We start from the raw sequence: 24,836 nt of genomic DNA, 5'->3' as shown, positions 1-24,836 counted from the left end.
AGTTGGTAGCCAACCTAGAGAATTAACATTTCTAAAATGAGTATGTGAAGATAGATGGGGACAAAAATCAAGTGTTCTTTGTTGCTCAGTGTTGACCATGGGGTTGAAGACAAGGTATGCCTTAAGATTCTCTATAATTTTCAAATCCTTACAATAATTAGTGGCACAAACAAAGTTATTAGAATTCTTCTTAGTACTCCCAACCTCCTTGACAAAACCAAAAAAATAACTAGTGGCCTGATTAGAAATAATCAATGGAAAAACCAGCAAAAGAACGTATGGCCTAATTAGTAAAATAACTAGTTACAAAATCAATAAAATCAATGGCAACCACCACAAGGAAATTGGCAAAAAAAAACCAATGGAGGGGGCCTCCATAGTATCCTAACAAAAATTCTAGTAACCCATAACTACCACCTTAAGGATAACCATCTATAATAATGCCACTTCCTGTACAATAAACAATGCTAATCTCAAGTCAACCCAATTGCCTACTCAATCTAAGCCAAATCCAAACAACAACCAACAACAACAAAAAATGTACACCACTAATAATTAGTAGTGACCTACTTATTCACTAGAGATATTTGATATCCATTTGAGATCTAGTACAACTCTGCCTATACGAGAATATCCTATTATCATGAGAGTTGTAGACACTCTTGTAGTACCACTTCTAGAAGCTACATTACTAAACATCAACCTACTAATTGATGTATATAGTAGGACTATTGAGCACACCTTAATGAATCCTTGTTTTTGATATAGGCTAAACAAAGAGAGATCTATATCTCAAGAGGAAGAGAAATTTGATATTTTTGTGTAGCTAAAGAACATGCACATCCAAATCTATTTGTTCCAAGTTATCAAGGATGTCCCTCTTTATGGAAAGGCTTTTAAGGAAGCATGCCTTAAGAAGCTAGGGTTCAAGAATAAAGATCTCAAATAGTCCATGTTGTTAGGAAATTAGCAGATTTCATGTTAGGGAAGGTAGTGATACCAAAGTATTTAGATCCTAGTAGTCTAGTAGTAAAACTAATCATAAATAGATAGGTTGTGAAAATGCTTTACTTGATTTGGGAGTAGTAATAAATGTGATGATTAAAGATACAATGCATAGGTTATGCATATAAGGCTTAAGGACAAATCTCGTAGTGTTATAAATTTTTGGGAGTTCAATTGTCACTATAGAGGCTCTCATAGAAGATGTGATAGTGACTTTAGATTTATGGGAATACCTTGCTAATTTTCTTATCCTATCACCTAAAGTAAAACTTGTTGGCTATCCTATCATATTAGGGAGACCCTAGTTAGCCACCAATAATGCTAAAATTAGTTGTACATAATGTAGTATGAAAACTTCAAATGTTCAAACCATAAGGAATCTAGCACTATATCCACTTGCCCAACCCCAACGAGACTTGGGTGTGCCCATTTGGCTAGATTTAGGGGACAAAGAGGAAGAGTTGAATTATATAGCCTAGCTCATGATGTTGTATAGGCACTCTTTTCTAAAAATACTCGAGGAAGATGATGTAATAAAGAGAACTATTACTAATGATTATATAGTGATTAGAGATATTTCTGAGAGTTTTATCTTAAAGCTATGTACCTATGAAGACTATGTCTACCTAGAAAGCCCTAAGATAATTGATAAATTACTACCAAGGGAAGTAGCTATAAGTTCAATACCAGAAGTGATAGTGGTAGACTTAAAAACTACTATGGAACTTTCTCATTGTCATAATCTCTATCTAAACAAAAAGTTATCCCAATCACAATTGGGATTGTTAACCGAGCTCCTGAATCAGTATGAAAAAGACTTTTCTTGGTATTATCGAGATATGGTAGGACTAAGCCCTAAAATTTAGACTAGTCAGATCTACATCAATGATGGAATCTTGCCACTCTAGAATCCTTAGAGGAGAATAAATTGAGCATTATACAAGATAGTTAAGACTGAGTTGTAGAAGTTGTTAGATGTTGGATGCATCTATCCAATCTCTGATAGAAAATGGGTATCACCATTAGTTATTTTACCTAAGAAAGGAGGTAAGTGGTGGATATGTGTAGGAGGCAAGTGGTGGATATGTGTAGATTATAGAGAGTTGAATAATTCCACAAAGAAGAATCACTTTCCTTTGCCCTTCATTGATCAAGTTTTGGATACTTTAGCTGGAAAGAAATATTTCTTATATCTAGATGGATATAGTGGTTACAATCAGATTAGTATTGCTTTAGAAGATCAAGAGAGGACAACATTTAAATGTCCTTGGGGTACCTATGCTTATTTTGTATTACCATTTGGCTTATGCAATGCACCTGACACTTTTTAGAGAGCTGTAATCAACATTTTTACTAACATATCACATGATTGCATGGAGATATACTTGGATGTATTAACTAGATTTGGTGTCCATTTGAGGAAGCCTTGAAGAGCTTGGAGAAAGTACTAATCTGATGCAAAGAACACAACTTATCTCTCCATAGTGAGAAATTCTTTCTAATGATGTAGGATGCAGAAGGCATAGTCTTTGGACATTTTATCTGTGAAGGTGGAATCCAAGTAGGCCCTGTGAAAATAGAAGTAGTTCTCACACTGCCTATTCCTACAAAGCAAATAGAAGTCAGATCTTTCCTAGGAAAAGTTGGTTATTATGGGAGGTTTATTAAAAAAAATAGTAATATAGCTATTTCTCTATATACTTTTCTTACCAAAGAGGTTGAATTTGCATAGACAAAAGAATGTGATGACTCATTCTAGCAGCTCAAGTCACTATTGATAGCTGCACTGATACTTAGGGATCCTGATTGGAATTTTCCTTTTCAAATACATATACATGGTTCTAACTATGCCATAGGTGCAGTCTTGGGACAAAAATCTCAAAAGCTTGAAAATATAATCTACTATATTAATAAGAGCCTTCATGGACCAAAGTTTAACCATACAATGACTAAAAAAGGACTATTAGTAGTAGCTCATGCTCTAAACAAGTTTTGGCATTATGTAACTAGTTATCCCATATTTGTTCATACTAACCATGCAACAATTAAATATCTCATGAAAAAACCTACAATCATAGGTAGGTTAGTAAGATGGCTACTTTCTTCACAAGAATTCGATATCACAATTAGTGACAAACTTAGCAAAGCAAATGTGGTAGCTGATTATCTATCCAAAATCTACCATGATGAAGAAGATACTACTTTGATAGATGATACATTTCTAGATGACCATTTATTTCACATTGTTTTCCAAACTCCATGGTATGTAGACATAACTAGTTACATTGTATCTAACAAAATGCCCACACATTTCTCTTACAAGGATAAGATGTTTCTTGTAAAGAAAAGCTTCCATTTCTCTTGGATGGATAACACACTATTTTACACTAGACCTAATCAAGTTATGAGGAGATATGTATGAGAAGATTTGACATGACATTCTACATGCATGCCATAATGAACAATGTGGGGGCACTTTGCAATAAAAAGAACATTGTTGAATATTTAAAATAGTTACTATTGGCCTACACTTCATAAAGATGCAACTAGTTATACATGAAAGTGTGATAAATGACAGAGGATGAGCCAACCAACAAGAAAAGATGAAATTCCTCTCAATCCATAGGTGGTGCTAATACCATTTGACAAATGGAGCATGGACTTCATTGGTCCAATAGATCCTCCATCCAATGGGAAATCCTACATCCTCGTATACACTGACTACCTAATAGAATGGGTCAAAGTCAATGCTATGAAGCATGTCCATGACCATAAATTTGTCAAATTTTCGTATGAATAAATCTTTACCCAATATGGCATACCTAGAGAACTTTTTATTGACTAGGGTACTCAATTCACTTCTAGTCAGATAATAGAACTCATGAATTAAATAATATCAGACATCAAAAATCAAGCCCCTGTCATCCTCAAACTAATGGATAAGTAGAACTTACAAATTGGGAGATAGAAGCCATCTTGACAAAGATAGTTCATTTGCACCACAAAGATTGGAGCAACAAACTACCAGAAGTTGTTTGGGCCTATCAAACAACATGGAAGACCACCACAGGGTTCACATCATCCAAACTATTTTACTAAAAAGAAGCAATGCTACCCGTTGAATTTGAACACAAAAATTTAAGAAAAACACTAGAGTTAAACATTGATCTTCTTGTAGCATAGAGAGAGGGCTTATCACATCTTAATTATTTTGATGAAATATGCAAGTCTGCCCTATAATACATAAAAATAATGGCATGACTCCCACATTAAGAGTAAGAAATTTCAAATTGGAGATTCAACATTACTTTATGATTCCAAATTCAAAGACATACTAGGAAAGTTGCAAACACAATGGCTAGGTCCCTATGAAATAAGCCATGTATTTTCAAATGGAGCAGTCCAGTTAACCAAAAGTGATCTAGTACACTTTATGTTATTAGTTAATGAACATCAACTAAAGTTGTATCACTAGCCCCAAAGGAAATAAGACTTCCTATATCAATTTAGTTTCAAATGAACAATAGGTAACACTTCCTACAACAAAAGGTGCCAACTTTCTTACTATAGCTCTTCAATAATAATTCCTTCAAGCATGCCCATAATAAAAAATTTATGTTTAAATAAAGTTCAATTCTACATTCACCTTGTAAATGAAACCCTATAGCCTTAAAATAGAAGAAAATAAAGTTAGTTCCTATAGTAGCTACTCCTATGGTAGAGACACCGAAGAGGCTTAGCAAGAAAAATGCTATGCTACTTGAAGAAACCCTTGGGTGAAGAAGCCCTAAAACAAGAGAAAGATTTCCTAAAGTGCCCTCAAAAACCTAGTGGACTTTACCTAAACAATATGGTGAAGAACCTCATGTTGGTGCAAATAAGTATTTACTATTCACAATTTACTTAAGTTTACTTAGGATAATGGATTTTTATATTAGTTGTCATGTAGACACCTAGGAATATGCATAGTCATATGAGTTGTATTTTTTGACAACATAGGAGTTAGCAACTTATTAGAGCACATGGTGCCTACAAGATCTCTTTAGGAGATACACCTATGTAAACTTATCCTCTCATCATTAGACAAAATCATGTGCTCAATGGAGGATAAACCACTCTTGCTGGACATTTACAACTTGTAATCCTTATCTCTTTGTTGACTCCTAGTCATACTAGCTACCTTTATATACAGAAACTTCTAGCATGTATTCATCTAATATTTAATTATCTCATATCCAATCATATAATATCCATTATCATTTTGATTATTATTGAGATTCTCATTTAATCATCATTTGTCTCTCTTGTGCTATCTATTGAGCTTCTTGATCTTGATGTTGAATTATTTCCTTAGGCAAATTCTTACATGGTATCAGAGCTATACTAGATTCTTAATTAGTATTACAGCCATGGGATCTTCATGGCATAGCCATTGGAGAGAATTTTTTTTGTAGGTCAAGATTGGAGCTTGTTGCTGTAAATTAGATATTGGTATCACATTCAAAAATTCATTGTGTAGCCTTTCATACACTATTTTGTTTCACTCAACATTCAATGGCTCGCTAGCTATTACTATGTTTGGTCAAAACTGTAACTTTCTCAACTGTAATGAGCACTCATTCAATATTATTTGTTAAGCTTCTTCTTAAGCTCCTTATCTTTTGCTCCAACACCTTTACTGACCAACCAATAATGATACTCAGTCAAGTTTAGAGTTTAACTCCACTTCTTATCATTTCACTTATACATCAATTCAGTTGTCTTTTTTACTTTGTGTACTGATTGAACAACACATGTCTTGTCAATGACTAACTTATCAAATTACCATTGTAATTCCATTATAGTTATCTTCTTCTTCTCAATAATTTTACTAGATCACTTTTCTATCTATTCTTTTCAAAGTGGCTCCATAAATCAATATATACGATACTCTACACTATTAGTAGATATCCCTCTAGTAGGTTTGAAAATGTCACACTAATAGGTTTGACATTAGTGACAACATAAAATTTTTTCCAAAATTATAGTTTCCAATAATGGATAACATCCTTTGTAATCTTTACTAGTGGATCCAACCACATGTGCATATCATGCACTCTACTGAGAATTACCCTAATCTAGGTTTCCTTGAACTCCTTCATGAAATGTAGGGCATGCACAAAATAGGTTTCTTCCAAATGTTTGAACTCATATTTTAACTTTCCATGAATGCACATTTGACAATATACCTAACAAAGTGCCTGATCTATATCTTCTCTAATTTTATAGTGCTAAAATGAACAAATATCATTAACTAGAAAAACCAAAGGTAGAATCACATATAGGTCACCCACCTTGTCAATTTGCAATATGATTTCTAGGTGAAATTTATATTTTGGCTCTTCACAGGAATCATTTTGAATTAATTTCACTCAATTCACCTTAGTCGTGGTTTGTCTCCTTATCTATAGTAGATCTTGAATCCATCTTTGTTGATAGGGTTTTGGAAAATGCACGATTGATAGCTTAGTTTTCTTCCAACCTACTTCGTTCTCAAATCCATAGGTGAAATGTCACTTGGTAGCTTCAATAGAAGAATATTCATTAAAATCTCTCACCTTCTCTCTTAGCTCTTCCAAATATAGGGTAAATAATGAAAATTGAAAACATAATATATATGTCAATATATTACCATTTTTTACTATTACCTAGGTGTATTAATAATATGATATTCAATGTTCTCACATATTTTATGAACTTAATTAATATTATTTATTTTGGTTCTTTGCACTTCCATCACTTCTCGGGCAAAGAAATAAAATAGACACATTATTGGATAAAACATTAGCATACCTTTGATGTTTCTAACTCGGTCATCTCTACTAGTACATAGTTACCAACTTAAGCAGTAAATTTAACTAATTATAAATTTATAGAATTCATATTTTTCCTTGTGCATCTAGTATCATGAAGATATGGACTTTCCTTTGTTTCAATTTAGAAATTAGTTTAAAATAATACTTTTGTTAGATAGTTCCTTTCCTTCTCCCAAGCCTTAGTTAAAGTTGGTGGTTAGACCTAATATATTGGATGAGGAATAGTAATTGTTTTCACTTGATGTCTCATTTTCTTCTAATTTCCTTCTCTATGTATTATTAATCTACTCATTAATTTTATCCACAATTATCCTTCCTTTTTCTTTTAGATCTCTTTAATTTTGTGTTGCCTTTCTTTCTCAGTTTCCAATTGGATGCCATCAATAATTTGTATTCTTGAGACTTAAGTCCAAACTTATTACAATTAAAACAATAACCATTGAATGCATACTTATTAGGTGATTGATTAAAATTTTATTTAAAATAAATCCTTGACACCCATAATTATTATAATTATAAAAAAAACCATCAAATTTGTTGGTAACATTGCTCTTACTACTTTTATTCTACATACTTTCTTTCTATGTCTAGGGTTTCCATAATGATAAAATTATGGTTTCATTGGCTTTCGAGCAGTGTACACATTTCCTTTACCTTCTTTCTTTGATAATTCACCTTGCTAGGTTATAGAATTCTTGGTATAGCTTAAGCTAGATGTGTCTCTTAGTTGCCTCTTTCCTCTAAGTTGTTCATATAGTAAATTGATACTTTCTTGTTATCTTTTAATTCTGCAAATCAATTATTTTTCAAGTTTTAGTTTACTCTTCAATATTTTTTTTTATTAAAATAATTTCTTCCATTTTCTTTCATACTATTGTACCTTTGGAAGGGAACAATTTCTGAATGAAGAAGAATAAACATGTTAAAAGAGATCTAAACTTACATGGATTATTTGTTTATCCTCTGATGCTCTGCATGTTTATGTTGAATTGATTAAAGAGAAACTTGACAAGGTCAAAGAATAGGTTATTGTTCACAATCCCTTAAGCAAGATCAATATCTTAACGTGACACATTTTTTAATCTACTAGAATTGTAAATCTTGTATGCAATTATATGAATGCCGAACTTTAGTTCCATGTCATTTATAGTACTAATCTTAATTCCTCTTTTTTTCCCACTTGGAAAGAATTCTCATTTCCAATTTCATGCAACTAAAGGCTTTGGTTAGGTTCTCTTTATTTAGCATTGGGAGCCTAGTCATTCTATGAATCATTTTCTTAATTCTCATTGTGTATGTAGCTTAGAATATATCTCATCCACTTCACCAAGAAATCTCTTGGAATATGAGAGATATGTGTCAATCTCTTGTTTTCCAAATGTTAATGTTTAGGTTTCAATGCACCATCCTCACATAATTCCTTGAATTCCTCATTCATCTCTAGGGTTACTGCTATGCACTTAATATTATTGTATATAGGGTTATGAATAGTCAACTTGTGGCGATCTTAATCCTTAATTAAATCATGTTATAATTATTATATTATAATTTAGGTAGTTAGGTCAGCCTAGGTGTTATCAAGGGTTGTGTATATTCAACCTAAGCATAATTAGGTATATATAGGAGGTTATGAGTCTTATTTCATCATCGTATTGTGAAGTGTGTTCTCATTGGAGATATTTGGAGGTTGCCCCCTTGAAGTGGACTATTACTCTTAGCTACTATCAAGTATTTATGTAATGTTTCATATTACTTCTTCTATTGTGCAATTTATTTCATTACAAGTTGTATCAGAGCATGATCTTTGCACCATAGAGGCAAGAGTTTTTCTCAACATTGGCATGATTTTGGAAAGAGCATAACTTTTAGATTTTAGCTATATTTTCAAATATTTTAAAAGGGTTTTTGAACAACATATCAAAGAAGATATTGTCAAAAATTTAAAGGAATTGGAGAAAATTTGGGGAAATTATTGTAGAATTACTATTTCTACCCAATTTTTTGAGATGTTCATATCTCTCACATCCTATTGAATTGGAGCAAAAATTGTACTGGATTTTTAAATACATAGTAAAGGACCTTAAATTCAAAGCTTGGAGAAATTGAAAAGCAAAAAAAAGAAAAATATTGTAAAACTAAGAAAATTCTCTCTCAAGGAAACAAATTTGCTAATTTTTTTGGGGATTTTTTTCGGAGTAAGGATTTATTGGCCCAGGTTACAATGAAAAATAAATAAATCAGATTTTTACATTTCATTTGTGTGATTTATTTCAAAAACATTGGTTTCCATCATGACAGGGCCTCCAACAAGAAGCAAAAAGAATTCTACCACATTAGGGAAATCCTCTTATAAAGATTAGAAAACAACAAAGGATGGTAATCCCAATGAGGAACTTAGTAAGTTCAAGGAAGAGGTTAAGAAGTATGTGTAACCTATGAGGAGATATATCATATATAAAAAGCATGTTAAGCACATATATGAATGAAAGAAGGAAGGATCTCTCAGGAAATCAAGGTGAATCCTTTAAGTCAACTAATAGTGACACAAATTTTATTAATCATATGAGATCTAGGAATTTTTTTCCAAAGGTGGATATGTGCGAATTTGATGGCAAGGATCCTCTAACATGGATAAATCAAATGGAGATTTTTTTTCAAATACATCAAATCCCATATGGACAAAAGGTTATGATGGCTTCCTTATATCTAGAACTAAATCAATTCATTTGGTATCATTGGCTTTGTACTCATAGGAGGAAAAAAGGGTCTCACTATATCACGGTGAATTTTTATAGAATAACTCCAAGCACAATATAGCAATACTGTGATAGAAAAATTCTTTAGCCAACTCACTAAGCTTGAACAAATAGGATCAGTTAGGGATTATATTCAACAACTCTAAATTCTATCCTTAAGAGTGGATACAATTATAGAGGAGAACTTGAAAGATTTATTCTTGGGTGGTCTCAAGGATCACATTCAACATGAGATACACATGTTTTTTCCTAGTTTAGTAAATGAGTCCTTTATATTGGCATATAGGGTAGAGGAGAAGTTAGATTGATTCCTAGAAAGCAAGGGGCTAATGGGACACTAGAAAAAGGATATTCAATAGCTTATCTTCCTCAACCTACTAGGTTGACTCCACAACAAATTGAGGAGAAAAGAGCGAAAGGGTTGTGTTTCAATTGTGATAGAAAATATAGTTGAGGACATAAATGTAGTGAAAAGAAAATGTTCTATATTGAAGTTCCAAGTGAGGAAGAAGAAGATGAGCCCATATCAAAGGAGGATAGGGAGTTAAGTGAGGAATCACATGATTCTAAACCAATCATTTCTTGTCATGCACTTTTAGGTTTCAATGCACCACAAACTCTCAAGTTAGTTATTTTCTTAAAGAAGAAGAAAGTAATAGTGTTGATCGACTTAGGTAGTACTCATAATTTCATCAACAAAATGTTGAAAAATCTTCTAAATTGTTTTATATATCCAACCCTAGAGCTTCAAGGTTTGATTGTAGATAGGAGCACAATTAGTTGTTTAGGGAAGTGTCATAACATCAAATTATTCTATGGGAGATTATAAACTTGATACCCCAATGTATGTACATCCATGGGTGCAGTAGATATTATTTTGGGAGTACAATGGCTTACTACACTAGGAACAATTGAGATGAACTTCCAAGAACTATTCATGTGATTTCAATCACAAGGAAAGATAGTGGAGCTAAGGGGATTGAAGTCAAAATCCCCACAAATGGTAAGCTCTCATCAAATACAAATAATTCTTAAGAAAGGTGTGGATGGATTTGTGGTCAAACTATGTTCAATAGAAATCTCTCAATCTAATGCTCTTACTCATCCAGATTTACAAATAATAATTGATCATCACTCAATGATTCTTGGAAATATGCCTAAATGAATTCTTCCTAAGAGGGATCATGGCCATGCCATATAAATAGTTCTAGGGAGTCAACTACCAAACATTAGGCCTTATAGGTACCCACACATACAAAAAAGTGAGATAGAAAACATTGTTGAGGAAATGCTAGAGGTAGGAGTTATCAGGCATAGCCAAAGTGCTTGCTCCTCACTTGTTGTGTTGGTGTGTAAGAAGGATGAAACTTGGTGCACATGTCCAAAATATAGACTGCTCAAAAAGTACACCAGTAAAGATAAGTTTCCTATTCTAGTCATTGATGATCTTCTAGATGAATTAAATGTAGCTATGTATTTTACCAAGTTAGATCTTAGATCAGGTTATCACCATATTTAGATTAAGGAGGGGGATATTTGTAAGATAGAATTTCAAACTCATGAAGGTTATTATGAATTTTTGGTGATGCCATTTGGTCTTACCAATTCACCATCTACATTCTAAAGTTTGATGAATTCCATTTTTAAGAAGTTCTTGAGAAATTTTGTGCTAGTGTTTCTTGATGATATATTAATTTATAGCGAGACTTGGGAAGAATATTTGTAGCATGTATATCAAGCATTATAATATCTCAAAGATCATCAACTCTATGCTAAGCCATCCAAGTGTTCTTTTGGTCTTAAGGAGGTGGATTATTTGGGACACATAGTTTCATGCAAAGGAGTAAAGGTGGACCCTACCAAAATTAAGGCTATCATGGAATGACCTATTCCAAAAACTATTAAGAAGTTGAGGGGTTTCTTGGGATTGACAAGATACTATAGAAGATTTGTGAAGAATTATGGTTGTATAGCAACACCCCTTGCAACCCTATTGAGAAGGATTATTTTCATTGAAATGAATCTGCTAATGTATCATTTGAGCAATTGAAGAAGGCTATGTGTACAACTATAGTGCTTACAACTCTAGACTTCACCAAGGAATTCTTTGTGGAATGTGATGCTTCTAGAAATGGGATAGGGGTAGTTCTCATGCAATAAGGTCAACCAATTTCTTTTGAGAGTTATCAATTAAAAGGTAAAAATAAATTCAAACCTATTAACAAGAAGGAAATGTTAGCAATCCTTCATGAAATTAAAAAATGGAGGCATTATTTAGTGGGTTGAAATTTCAAGGTTAAGAAAGATCATGATAGCCTAAAATATTTTTGGAATAAAGACTATCATCAAAAGGGCAACAAAAATGGGTCACTAAGATCTTGGGATATAACTTTGAAGTTGTATCCAAGAAAGGGAAGAAAAATATTGTGGCTGATGCACTTTCTAGGAAGGATGAAAAAGGTGAATCCTTATTGTGTGCCCTATTGATATTTAAAAAAAATTAGGTGTTAGAAGCCAAGGAAGAGTGGAAAAATGATATTGCAACAAGTAATCTCATCCAAGAAATAAAAAGTCACACTAGTAGTTCAGATAAGTTTTGTTTAAAGGGGGGCATTCTTTGGTATAAAGAGCACTTGCATCTCTACAAGAATTCCACTCTTAAACACAAGATTCTCAAAGAACTGCATTAGTCCCCAATTGGTGGTCATTTAGGATTTTTGAAGACATATCATAGGGTCAAGCAAGACATTTTTTGGGAAGGGCTAAAAGGTGATGTTCAAAAGTTTGTGATTGAATGTTTGGTTTGTCAATGAAATAAGGGGGAAAAAATTAAGACACTAGGCCTCTTGTATACTTTATCTATTCCTAGCCAACATTGGGAAGAGGTATCCATGGACCTCATCACAAGGCTCCCCAAATCTAACATTCATAATGTCATCATGGTAGTAGTTGATCACCTCACTAAATATGCATATTTTATTGCATTATCGCATCCTTTTACAACAAGTATAGTTGAAAAAATTTTCTTGGAGAATATCCAAAAACTACATGGTACACCTAAGGTTACTGTTAGTGATTGTAATCCTATCTTTGGTAGTCACTTTTGGAAAGATTTATTCTCATGTTTGGGTACTCAATTGGCTCATAGTTCTTCATACCATCCATGATTAGATGGGCAGATTAAGGTGGTTAATAAATATTTGGAAGGATATCTATGTTGTTTCACTTTAGAAAAATAATCTCAATGGGTAGATTGGCTACCTCTTGCAGAATGGTGGTACAATACTACATTTCATAGCTCATCAAAATGTCTCCATTTTTGGCACTTTATGAATATCATCCTCCTTTGATCACATCATCATTGAAGGTGTCACCAAGAGTTCAAGCAGTAGAGGATCACTTTCTTCATCAAAAAAAGGTACTTTCAAGACTCAAGGAGAATTTAGCTATGGCACAAAATCAAATGAAACAACAAGTGGACCACCATTATAGTGAAATAAATTTTGAGTTTAGGGACTGGGTCTTCTCGAGATTACAACCTTATGAAAAAAAATAATGAAGCAACAAAAAAAGAATAATAAGTTTTCTCCAAGATATTATGGACCATATGAAATCATGCAAAAGATTGGTCGTGTTGCCTACAAGCTTGAGTTGCCACAAGCAACAAAGATACACCTAATTTTTCATGTTTCTTATTTGAAGAATGTAATTGGGTAGAATATTCCTACTCAAATAGTACTATAAGAACTTAATGAAGAAGGAAGAGTAATTTTGGAACCAAGGTGCATTCTTCAAACACACACAAAGAAGTTGAGGAACAAAACCCTAACTTAGTATCTCATCCAATGGAAGAATTTACTAGTTGAAGAGACCACATGGGAGGATGACAAGTTCATTCAAAAAGAATCCACACTTGTTTAACATTGAGGAAAATGCTTCTTTCAAGAGAGGGGCCATCCTACACCCTTAATATTATTGTATATAGGGTTATGAATAGTCAACTTCTGGCTATCTTAATCCATAGATAAGTTATGTTATCATTATTATATTATAACTTAGGTAGGTACACCAGCCTAGGTGTTATGAAGGGTTGTGTCTATTCAACCTAAGCATAATTAGGTATATATAGGTGGTTGTGAATCTTATTTCATCATCTAATTGTGAAGTGTGATCTCATTGGAGATATTTGGAGGTTGCCCCCTCGAAGTGGCCTATTACTCTCAGCTATTATCAAGTATTTATATAATATTTCATATTACTTCTATTGTGCAAATTATTTCATTACAGTTCCAAATTATTTGATAGGAGTGATAAAAGGAATATATTCCATGTACAAGTAATACCTAAGGAGGAATTTGTGACTTTGCACTAGCTAGGTTGAGTGCCTCTACAATCGTTGGACTCAACTTTAAATTTGATGCCTTGTAGTCAATTCCATGAATCAACATTTCAAAACCTTTTGTTCATTTAACTGCTTGAAGAAGCCATCGTCAATAGGGTTTCTAAAAGCATCAAAAATTCTTTAACAAAAAACCCTTAAATCATTCAATGGCTTTAAATCCTCTCTTCACAACTATCTCTTGAAACTCATGGTGAAACAATGCCTTTGATTTCTTCCTTTTAACAAATTTCCTCCTCGAAATTGCCATTAATGCTTTATACTTCATACTCGCAAAGTGTCAGGTCGTCTTCCACTAGGTTTAGTCTTTAATGCTCAGAAGGCATCTATAGTTCAATAGACTCACCATCACATTGTAGGAACTACCAAATTTTGTATGCAAATAGATGTAACCCAACCTTTCTTGGTTAGGTCTCCTATTTTCCATTATGGTTGGTGATCCCTATGCATTTTCAATGTTGATTTGGATCTTTATTCCTACTAGTTGGAACTAATGTTAGAATTCTTCTTCTAAATCACAGCTCCTATGGTCACCATAAGGAACTAAGTTGAACTAATTTAACTACCCAACTCATTCACTTGGGTATCAATTACTTCATTATTTTGATTTGCATTCTTTGGAGATTTCGGCACACATTGCTACCTCATTTCCTTTTTTATATGGTTAGCTTTATCTTTCTTTTCATCTTTAATTCTACCTATGTTCGTATAGTTCTTGGAAAGATGACCAAGTTCTATAGAGATAAGATATCTTTTTGTTGTATCTCTTTTCCTCATATGATTTTTCACACAGTTTGCTCCAATTTTCCCAAATTCTCCACAGTAGTGACATCTACAACATGTAGTATAATCCCATTCAAATATTGCTTTCACAATTTTTTCTACTAGGTTCCACTACTTGGTTTTGCACTCTAAAGATTTGTGTCCTTGTTTCTTGCAATTGTGACATGTACCTTAAAACATTGGTTTCTTTTTACATTCACTTTCTCTATGACCATGCTTATTGCAAATGTACCATTTTCCATTTAATTTTTCTTTACCATTACTCCAACATTTTTTTAATTTATGACCTATCTTACCATAGTGATTGCAAGTAGGTCTTTAATTCTTTTGAGCTCCTTGCTAATATGATTCACCTTCTTTTGTGTATCCTATTGCAACTTTTTCTTTTTGTTTGTTCAAACTTTTTTCATTTAATTGATTTTTTCTTTCCTAATATTTCATCATTCTTTCATAGGTGTGCTTTTCAATGTTGAGATCATTCTAGAGTCTTTCATTCTCTAATCTTAGATTCATCAGTTCTTCATTTCCATTGGTGAGTTGATCAATAAAGTCTTCTTTTTGAAGGAATAGTTAGTAGATTTCATTTTTCTTTTCTTTTATTTTTCTTTGGCTTTGTCTTTTCTTTCATCACGTCACATAATTTGACTAATTAAATTTCTTTCTCTTTCCAACTTTCTGACTTCTTCTTCAAGATTGAAATTCTTTTCTAATAGATCTTTGATTTCTTCATCGACTTCATCTGAATTTCTTTCAAGATAAACATCTTCACTTTTTTCTTTAGTGTAAAGATTACCATTCATTTGTACTACAAGGTTTTCACTTCTTTTCAATGATTGAGATAGTTGCTCCTTTTCTTTCTTTAGTTTCCCAATAGCCCATTCTATATCTAACTTTCTATTTTCAATAGCCTTATCTATCCTATATAACTCCATTCCCTCTCATCTTTTCTTAGGTTGTTAAACTTCTAATGTGAGAACCAACTGAGCTCTCATACCAATTGTTCGAAATATAAGGTAGGAAAGGTTATTGAGAGGACAGGGGTGAACTAGGAACCTATAAATCTTTATCTCACTTCACCAATTAATCCTTCATATAATATTTTGATCTAATTTCATGCATGAAAGAATGAAAGAAAATAAAAATTCATAAGAATTTGACACAAGATATTGTGACCTAGAAATCTTCCAATTAGAAAGTAAAACTAAGGTAGGGATGATACCCACAAGCTTTAGTACTACAATATAAAGTTAACCTACTAAGGCTTACAATTGACCACTTTTGGTGATCTTCCCTATTAGGAGCAATAAGGAAAATGAGGTCCACCTTGTTAAAAGGATTTACAAACATATAATGAAGTATGCACTTGGTTAAGAGATTTAGCAAAGACTGTTAAGTCTACCCTATTAAAGGATTTGGTTGATGAACCTATTAGGATGAACCACTAGTTGATCTTTGATCTGTAACTCTAATTTGTCTATTGAGATTCTTTGTATTACAATGATCACCTGATTGTGATAGATAAAAATCCTTTGTCCCTTATTCTAATTTTAGCCTTCTTTAATTCACACTCCTACCTATTATATTCTCTTCACTTACTTAGATATAATTCATTAGATATATACCACTCCAAATCATAACTTACTAGTTTTCGGTAAATACCAATTTCATCATAATTCACAAAGTCCTCCCAATAGTTGTACCTTGGGTTTTGAAGACAAAATAGGGTATGTTATAATACACTATGAACACTATCAATCTTTGAAAATTTTTGGCACTCTATTGAACTTGAAGCTCGGTCCATACAAATCACTTCCAAGTTTCTTGAACTCAATCAACACTATGTGACTCAATGAACTCTAACAAACTTGGTAGCAACTAGATAACTAGGTTGACACTACATGACTCAGTCAACACTAGATCCACTTCATTAACCTTGTGACTTTGGTAGACACTATTGGACTTGGTTAACACTAAAGAGCTCTATTAACACTACAATCTTCTTCACTTCTATTGACGAGCTCGATATCCTCTACTACACTAGGTTTGTTAGAAACAATAATCCACCAAGATAACTAAGAGGAGGGGGGTGAATCAATTATCCAATAATTAAAACATTTATCTTCTTTTGTAATGCCCCACCAAGGGATCCAAAATAATTAACCTAAATTTTTACTAAGTTTGCCAAACAAATTTTTTTTTTTAAACATGAAAGATAAGCCATTCATGTATCAAACACATAGTAGCAGAAGCAATAACACACATTCAACTAAAAGCATACATAAGCATACATAATAGGTTATATTCCTTAAGCATCCCAAGATGTTGAGTCACATTTAATCTAACAACTACCACATCCACATGAAAGAATAATGAAAAATCCAATGTCCATAATATATATTTTGTCTGAATGCCCCTTGGCAAATTAAAATTGGAATGCTCAATCATCCACTGTATATGTCACATGGTATGAAAAGATTAAAAGATTATACATATATAAACATAAAGATACATCATTCACATCAAATCCATGATACAAGTGCAATAAAGTAAATGAAACCATTAATATAAATGATATATCCATCCATCAATAAAGATATAAAAACCATCATAAAAGATAACCATCTATCATAAAACACATCTAATCTAAGTGTGCAGTTCCTCCCAACCATCATGGGCCCTAGTCATCTCCCACGCGTAACATCCCAAGCAACCAAAGAGATCATCGGCATTATCATAGTAGGGATGACACTCTTAAAACATACTACAACATATGCATAAATAAATCTAACATAAAAGAATAAATCATAAGATGATATACAAAGCAAATAACATCATCTATCACATGCTAATCATCAATATAAAGAAATATGTTAGTAATTACATCCATCATAATGATCCAAGAACAAAATGAAGGTAAATGCCAACAGAGATAGCAATGGAGGAGATAGTCTTAAGTCTCAAATAGGATATCTAGTCACATAACACAAATACTCTTTTAAATCTGGGAATCCTAAAAGTATGCTAACTCAAAGGTTCCAACACACATATCGAAATCTACACCCATAGGCACCACAAAGACATGTAGGAAAGCTACTATGTAAGCGAGAAAGTGTCATTGCATGAATCATTCTAGAGTTACTCTAGTAGTCTCTCAATAGACCTCGGTCCCCTACTGATCCCTATGTAGCCACTAGTATCCTCTTGTACTGACAAGGCATACTATAGAATGCAAGGTTGCAACCAAACATTCTCTCTACTCCCATCCTAGTCTGTACTAGCACTCGAGGCATGGGTGAGAACATACAATTATCTTATTAGGTTCATTTTAATCCCCATTTAGTGTCAATGTTTTCAATTATTAATACAACTTACAATGAGTTACCCTAGAAGCCACTTAGGGCCTCAGCCCCCATTGCAAGCCACTTCCTAACACTACAAGTAGATAACCTAAGTTAATTTCATGGAATCATAAATCACAAAATCACCACAGTCCTATACAAGATACTGTAAAAAAAAAATACCAAAAGATAATCCAAAATAAGAGCATTAAATCTCCATGAGCAACTGAAAAGCATCCATTGATAATCATGACCACAACAGTTCTCTATTGGCAACTGAAGGCATCAATGATAATCACAATATCCATCGGTCCTCATCAAGCAACCATATAGTATCTCAAAATAAATCATAATATGCATTGGTTCTTAACAAGAAACCATAAATTATCTCAAAGTAATACTGATCAAAGACACCAAAATGGTCAAGTCAAACATGTCACAACATGAAATCATCAAGATTAAAAAAAAACACTTCAATCCCATCAAGGCGACTAGAAAGTAATCCAAGTATAACTGATTGATGACTCAAAAATGATTAGGTCAAGTGTCTCATACACTTACATCTCAGATTCACACAAGAAGATTGATGAGCATCAATGAATAGTAAATACAACATCTCATAGAGCATACCATCACATAACCATGGTTGGGTTGCAAAAAGAATCTAGACTAACATCAACATGACATTGCAAACACATAACCCCCAAGCCTCTGGTAGACATCCTATAACTGGCCAACAATCTAGTCAACCCCAAAACCCCAAAACACAAACACCCACACACATGCAATATGGAGTTAGTATCCATAAGTAAACACATATGATATTAAACCATCAAACTAATTATCATCAATAATTGAAATCACTAAATAATCATCATGCATACATGAAATATAAAGTACCACATGATCTCATCATATAATAAACTAAAATTTGAAACAATCATATCAATTTAAACTCCATTGCATAACTTAATGATCAATTAAATTTAATTAATTCTATAATTAATTAACATAACTTTATTAATAACTCAATGATTATCAAATTCACTAAGGTTCTTATTTTCAAACAAAGACTAGCATGTGTCTATATCGAGTATAATGATTATTAGGGTTTTTTATCAAGTGTGAAAGCTCTCTTTAACCCTATAGATATCCTGTACATATAACTGCATAAATTAAGGTTCAACCCCAAAAATATTTAAAGTCCTCCTTCCTAAAATCAACTAAGGTTATATGTTGAATAACTTAAATCATTAAGAGTAATAATCTCTCAATGATTTAATTCCAATTTTATTACAAATCATCATCATCATGATAAATTGGATTAACTTCCATTAAATATTACTCTGATTTTATTATAGTCATTATCATCATTTTTAAGGTAAATCCAAATTCCACTAAATATACTCGTACATTAACAAATCTTAATTAAGCTTTTCTAGAAGTTTGTAATTCTAACTAGGAAATAAATTTTCTAATTACCTATTAATCATTCATAACTCCCATTTCCAATTTAAAGTGTATTTCAGGTAAAGGGATACTTGGTTCACCATACCTATTCTTATTTTAAATGGTGGATGCAATTACCGATAATCGATTTGAATAGAAATCAAAGGTAATTTCTTATTCAAATTAGTAGAGTAATACCTTTCAATAAATAATTTACAATTTCATTCAAATCAAACCCCAAACATGGATAGCATAAAGAACAAGATTCAAATACATATTTTAGTTTTCTTTTGCAATCATACAGTTAAGCCAAATATGCGGTTTTAGTTTTCATTTCAAGTATTCTTCAAGAGTATAAGATTCTTTGTTTAATCTAAAAGTCAACCCATTATCTCTTTGAATGAAACATAGAATTATTCCTTCATTATTTTTATAAAAAAATTTAAAATAATCAGAAGATAATTATTTACTTATTTAAATCATTAAACTAATTCCTGTTGACTTTTAATAAAATCATTCACATTTTTTTACTAAAATCAATTCTACTTATAATTGAATATAACCCCCTCAAATAATTAAAAGATAATTAACCATCTATCACATAGAACTACCCCCATTATATGTTAGCTCAACTTCCCCAAAATATACCAAAGGATAAAAATTTAACAATAATAATTAAAAGCTTCAATTAATCTAATTCCCTTATTAATTAATTTTAATTAATTCATATTAATTTAATTAATTAATAATAACTACCAATATTAATGAATCTAAAAATATTATTTAACCATATTCATCATCAATTAAAAACTCCATTGCAATATTAATTATCAATTAAATATAATTAAGTCTACAATTAACTAAATTAATTAATAACTTTATTAATATCCCTTTCTTTTAATAATAATTAAAAAATTATTATTAATTTAATAATTCATATTTGTCAATAACTATAAAACATTAACAATAGTATATATTAAATAACATAAAAACATGTATTAATGTTAATTAATAAACACATATATTAATTAATAAAAATTATTATTAAAAACTATATTAAAAATCTAAAACTTAACATAATCTGAATTGTACCTATGATTCATTATACTCTACTGCGCTTTCAATTTAATTAAAAACATATTATTCAAAAAAGAAAATAAATAAAATCACAACTTCACCACATATGAAGGAGGAGGTAGGTTAAAATTTGCAAGCGATTTAAATTGTTGGGTAGCTCATTATAAAGGTTGTGCGGCCCACGTACATAGTCACCGTAGTTGAGTACACTATAGTCATAGTGTCGACATGGATGGAAGCCGCCAGACAGGGAAGAGGTAAGTGGGAATGAAAAGGATGGGAGTGTGGCGGGTTTAAATCTTGTCCACGCCAATCATATTTATCATTTATTTTATTTAACTTTTATAACAAACACTCAGCAATATAAATTCATTTTAATTTTGGCAAAGCAATTTATTTTTTAAAAGAATGAATATGTATGTATGTATGTATGTATGTATGTATGTATGTATGTATATGTATGTATGTATATATGTATGTATACATATATATGTATATATGTATATATAATAAATGTATATACATATATATATATATACATATATATATATATATATATTATATATATATATATATATATATTTACATATATATTATATATATGTATGTACATATATATATATGTATATATATACATATATACACATATATATACATATATAATATATACATACATATATATATATACATATAATATATATATAATATATGTATATATATATACATATATGTATGTATATACAAAAATGTATACATATACATACATACATATACATACATATATACGCATACATATATATATATATATATATATATATATACAACATTTTATTTATTAACATTTTCTCAATAAAATTTTTACATAAACAAAGTCCCTCCCTGATATAATAATAATTTATTTTGGTATATATTTTTTTTCATATCATTTCTAAATATAACCTAATAGAAAATTTACAATGAACCATTCAAATTTTTAACCTAGGAAACCCATTTTGAATTTCAAATCTTTCACAAATTTAATTCTCAATTCTATTTCAACCCAAACCCAATTTAAAAACTAATTTCTTTCAGCAATGGAATGGGGATTTTCTAATTGGGTTTTCCTTGATTTCTTCACACAGAAATAATCAACAGGCATATGAAAATTTTATAATATAAAACATCCATCACAAGAATTATCCAAGCAGTCATTTAGTATACACGATGAAGACAAGAAGAGAGAGTGTAATAGAGTATGCAAAATAATCATGAGTGCCTATGTGGACACTGATGCTAATTCGCTACGTGTAGTGCCTGCCCCTGGTTCGCATTTTGTTATCGTTGCTAAACTCTTCTAGAGCTAGTTTTATGTTGTTGGTTAGCAACATTCTTTTGAGATTATCAGATATTGTGCTATGGATTCAGTTTATTATGTGACGAGATTACTTAGATTTTGCATTTCATGTATGCATGATGATTATTTTCAGTGTTTTTAGTTATTAATGATGATTAGTAAGATGATTTATTATCATATGTGTTTTCTTATGGATACTTACCCCATACTTGCATGTGTATGGTTTGTGTGTTTGCTTTGCGTGTTTGCTTTTGTATCGCGTGTCTGATGTGGTTAAGGAAGGGAGTCGTAGTCACCTGCTAGTCAGGATCTACATGATGCACCACTTCTTGCCATTACCTGTTTAGTTTAGTATATATTGTGTTTGTACATGCATGGTTTTTATGCAGGTTGCATGTACTGGGTATCGACTTCTCTGAATTGCCAGGATAAGCGTACCCTATCATATTATGTCAATGATAAGAGAGGGGAGATGATGTAATTCATAATATTAACCCTTGGTTTGATTTTGTATGTATTTTGGCTATGATGAATTTTTCATATTTTTACCTTTCTGAGTCTTTCGAGTATTTTCTATTAATTAAGCCTAATTAAAAGACTTAATTAATGGTTTAATTAAATGGAAAATTAATATGGTCTTTTAATATTTATTTTATTTAATTAATTAGAAAATTAATTAAATAAAATAATTAAATTTGAAAATAAAAGTTAAAAGTTTAAATTTGGAATGTGACAATATTTATTTTAATAATAATATATTTGGAGTTCATTTTTAAATAAATGACTAAATAATATTATTATTAAAGCTAATAAATATTTTAGTAATTAAGTTTTGGAAAATGAAATTTAAAAGTGAAAAATATATTAAAATTATTAAAAGATTATAGATTTCATGTGATTAAAATATAAATATATTAAGATTGAAAAGTGGAATTATTAAAGTTAGTGCATAAGATTTAATAAAATAAATAAATCAAATTGGAAAGAGTAAAGTAAATATTATATTAATGATTGTACATTATTTTAATATTTAGGAGTTTGCAAATTCTCGAGAGTTGTCATGTAGACAACACTGGAGTTTGCACTCTAAGAATGCACTAGTTGTCTACACTTAGAAGTTAGCATTTTATTTGAGCACATGGTATCTACAACTTTAAGACTTATCTAGAAGTTTGGAGAAGACCCATACTTGGTTGTCATGCTTATCTTCTAGTTGTTTCTAGAGACACTCTAGATGCATCCTAGAGGCCTTTAAATAGAGGCTCTCCTAGTGTGTTTGGACAAGTTGAATGGAAGCTACAAGCTTCAAGCTAAAATGGAAGCTTCAAAGCTTACATTCATTGAGAAGATCATATGCTTCTACATGCTCATATATTTTCTACATGCTTCTATGCTTCTTCTAGCACTTCTAGTCACTTGAAGGACTCGGTTGGCTTGGATCTTGGAGGGATTGCGAATGATGGAGAAGGAAGGGATTTTCTATTGACTTCTGAGGCATGGAAAATTTAGCATCAGTGTCCAGGTGCACTCGTGATATTCACATACTCTCTTTGCACTATTTCTCTTCTTGTCTTCATCGTGTTTGTTATATGTGTCTGAATACTCTCTGTGATTGAATCTACAATTTGAAATTGGAATCTAGATAATTTATTTGGTTGAGAAGAAAACAATAGAAAAACCCTAGATCCAATTAAGGAAGAGATTAGATCTAATTTGGGTTTGGGTTCGATTTAGAATCAAATTGATAAATAGATTTGGAAAGAGTTTCTAAATCTATAGTCAAAACTATTAGAAGAATTAATTTAGAAAACAATTACCATCCTCGTAATGAAAGGCCCTTCCTATTTTAAAAATTATATATATAGATGTGCCTATATATAAATATATATAGTTGTGAAATTTATTATACTCTGTAAACAAATATATATACATACATATACATATATATATATATATATATATATATATATATATATATATATATATATGTATGTATATATGTATATATGTATGTATATATGTATATATGTATATATATATACATATATATATGTTGTTAATTCACAGTTTAAATATTATTATAAAAAAAAATTTGTAATCAAATTTTTTTTTGAAAGAACGAATTTAAAATATATATATATTGTATTGAATTTGGTAGGGGGGGACAGACCCGCGCCCCATACTCCCCTTTGTCTCCATAGGCGATGACGGTCGCAGAGTACCTGCGTACCACAACGTACCCACGACAGACCTTTACTATCACATGATTTCTTTACTACGCTGTGTTAGCGGCTTAAAAGAAGCCCGCACTCATTTTTAGGTAAGTTTTATATTTGTTTTGAGTTTATATATATATATACATACATATATATATATATATATACATATATGTATATATGTATATATATATATGTATATATATACATACATATATATATATGTATATACATATATAGATACATATATATATATATACATATATGTATATATGTATATATATATATACATATATATATATACATATATACATATATGTATATACATATATACATATATGTATATATATATATACATATATATATATGTATATATATATATACATATATATATATATATGTATATATATATATACATATATATATATATATGTATATACATATATATATATATGTATATATATATATACATATATGTATATATGTATATATATATATATGTGTGTGTGTGTGATTTGTGTAAATCGATTTTGAACATTTCGATTTATGATTAATTGTTATGGTTTATTAATAATTGTATAATAATAAATGTTATATAAGAGTTAATTTATTAATAGATTTGGTA

The sequence above is a fragment of the Cupressus sempervirens genome, chromosome 5 (assembly GCF_028749045.1).
Source record: "Cupressus sempervirens isolate cs-2001-9-10 chromosome 5, ASM2874904v1, whole genome shotgun sequence".
NCBI classification, from domain to species: domain Eukaryota; kingdom Viridiplantae; phylum Streptophyta; class Pinopsida; order Cupressales; family Cupressaceae; genus Cupressus; species Cupressus sempervirens.
This window is presented reverse-complemented; position numbering follows the sequence as displayed.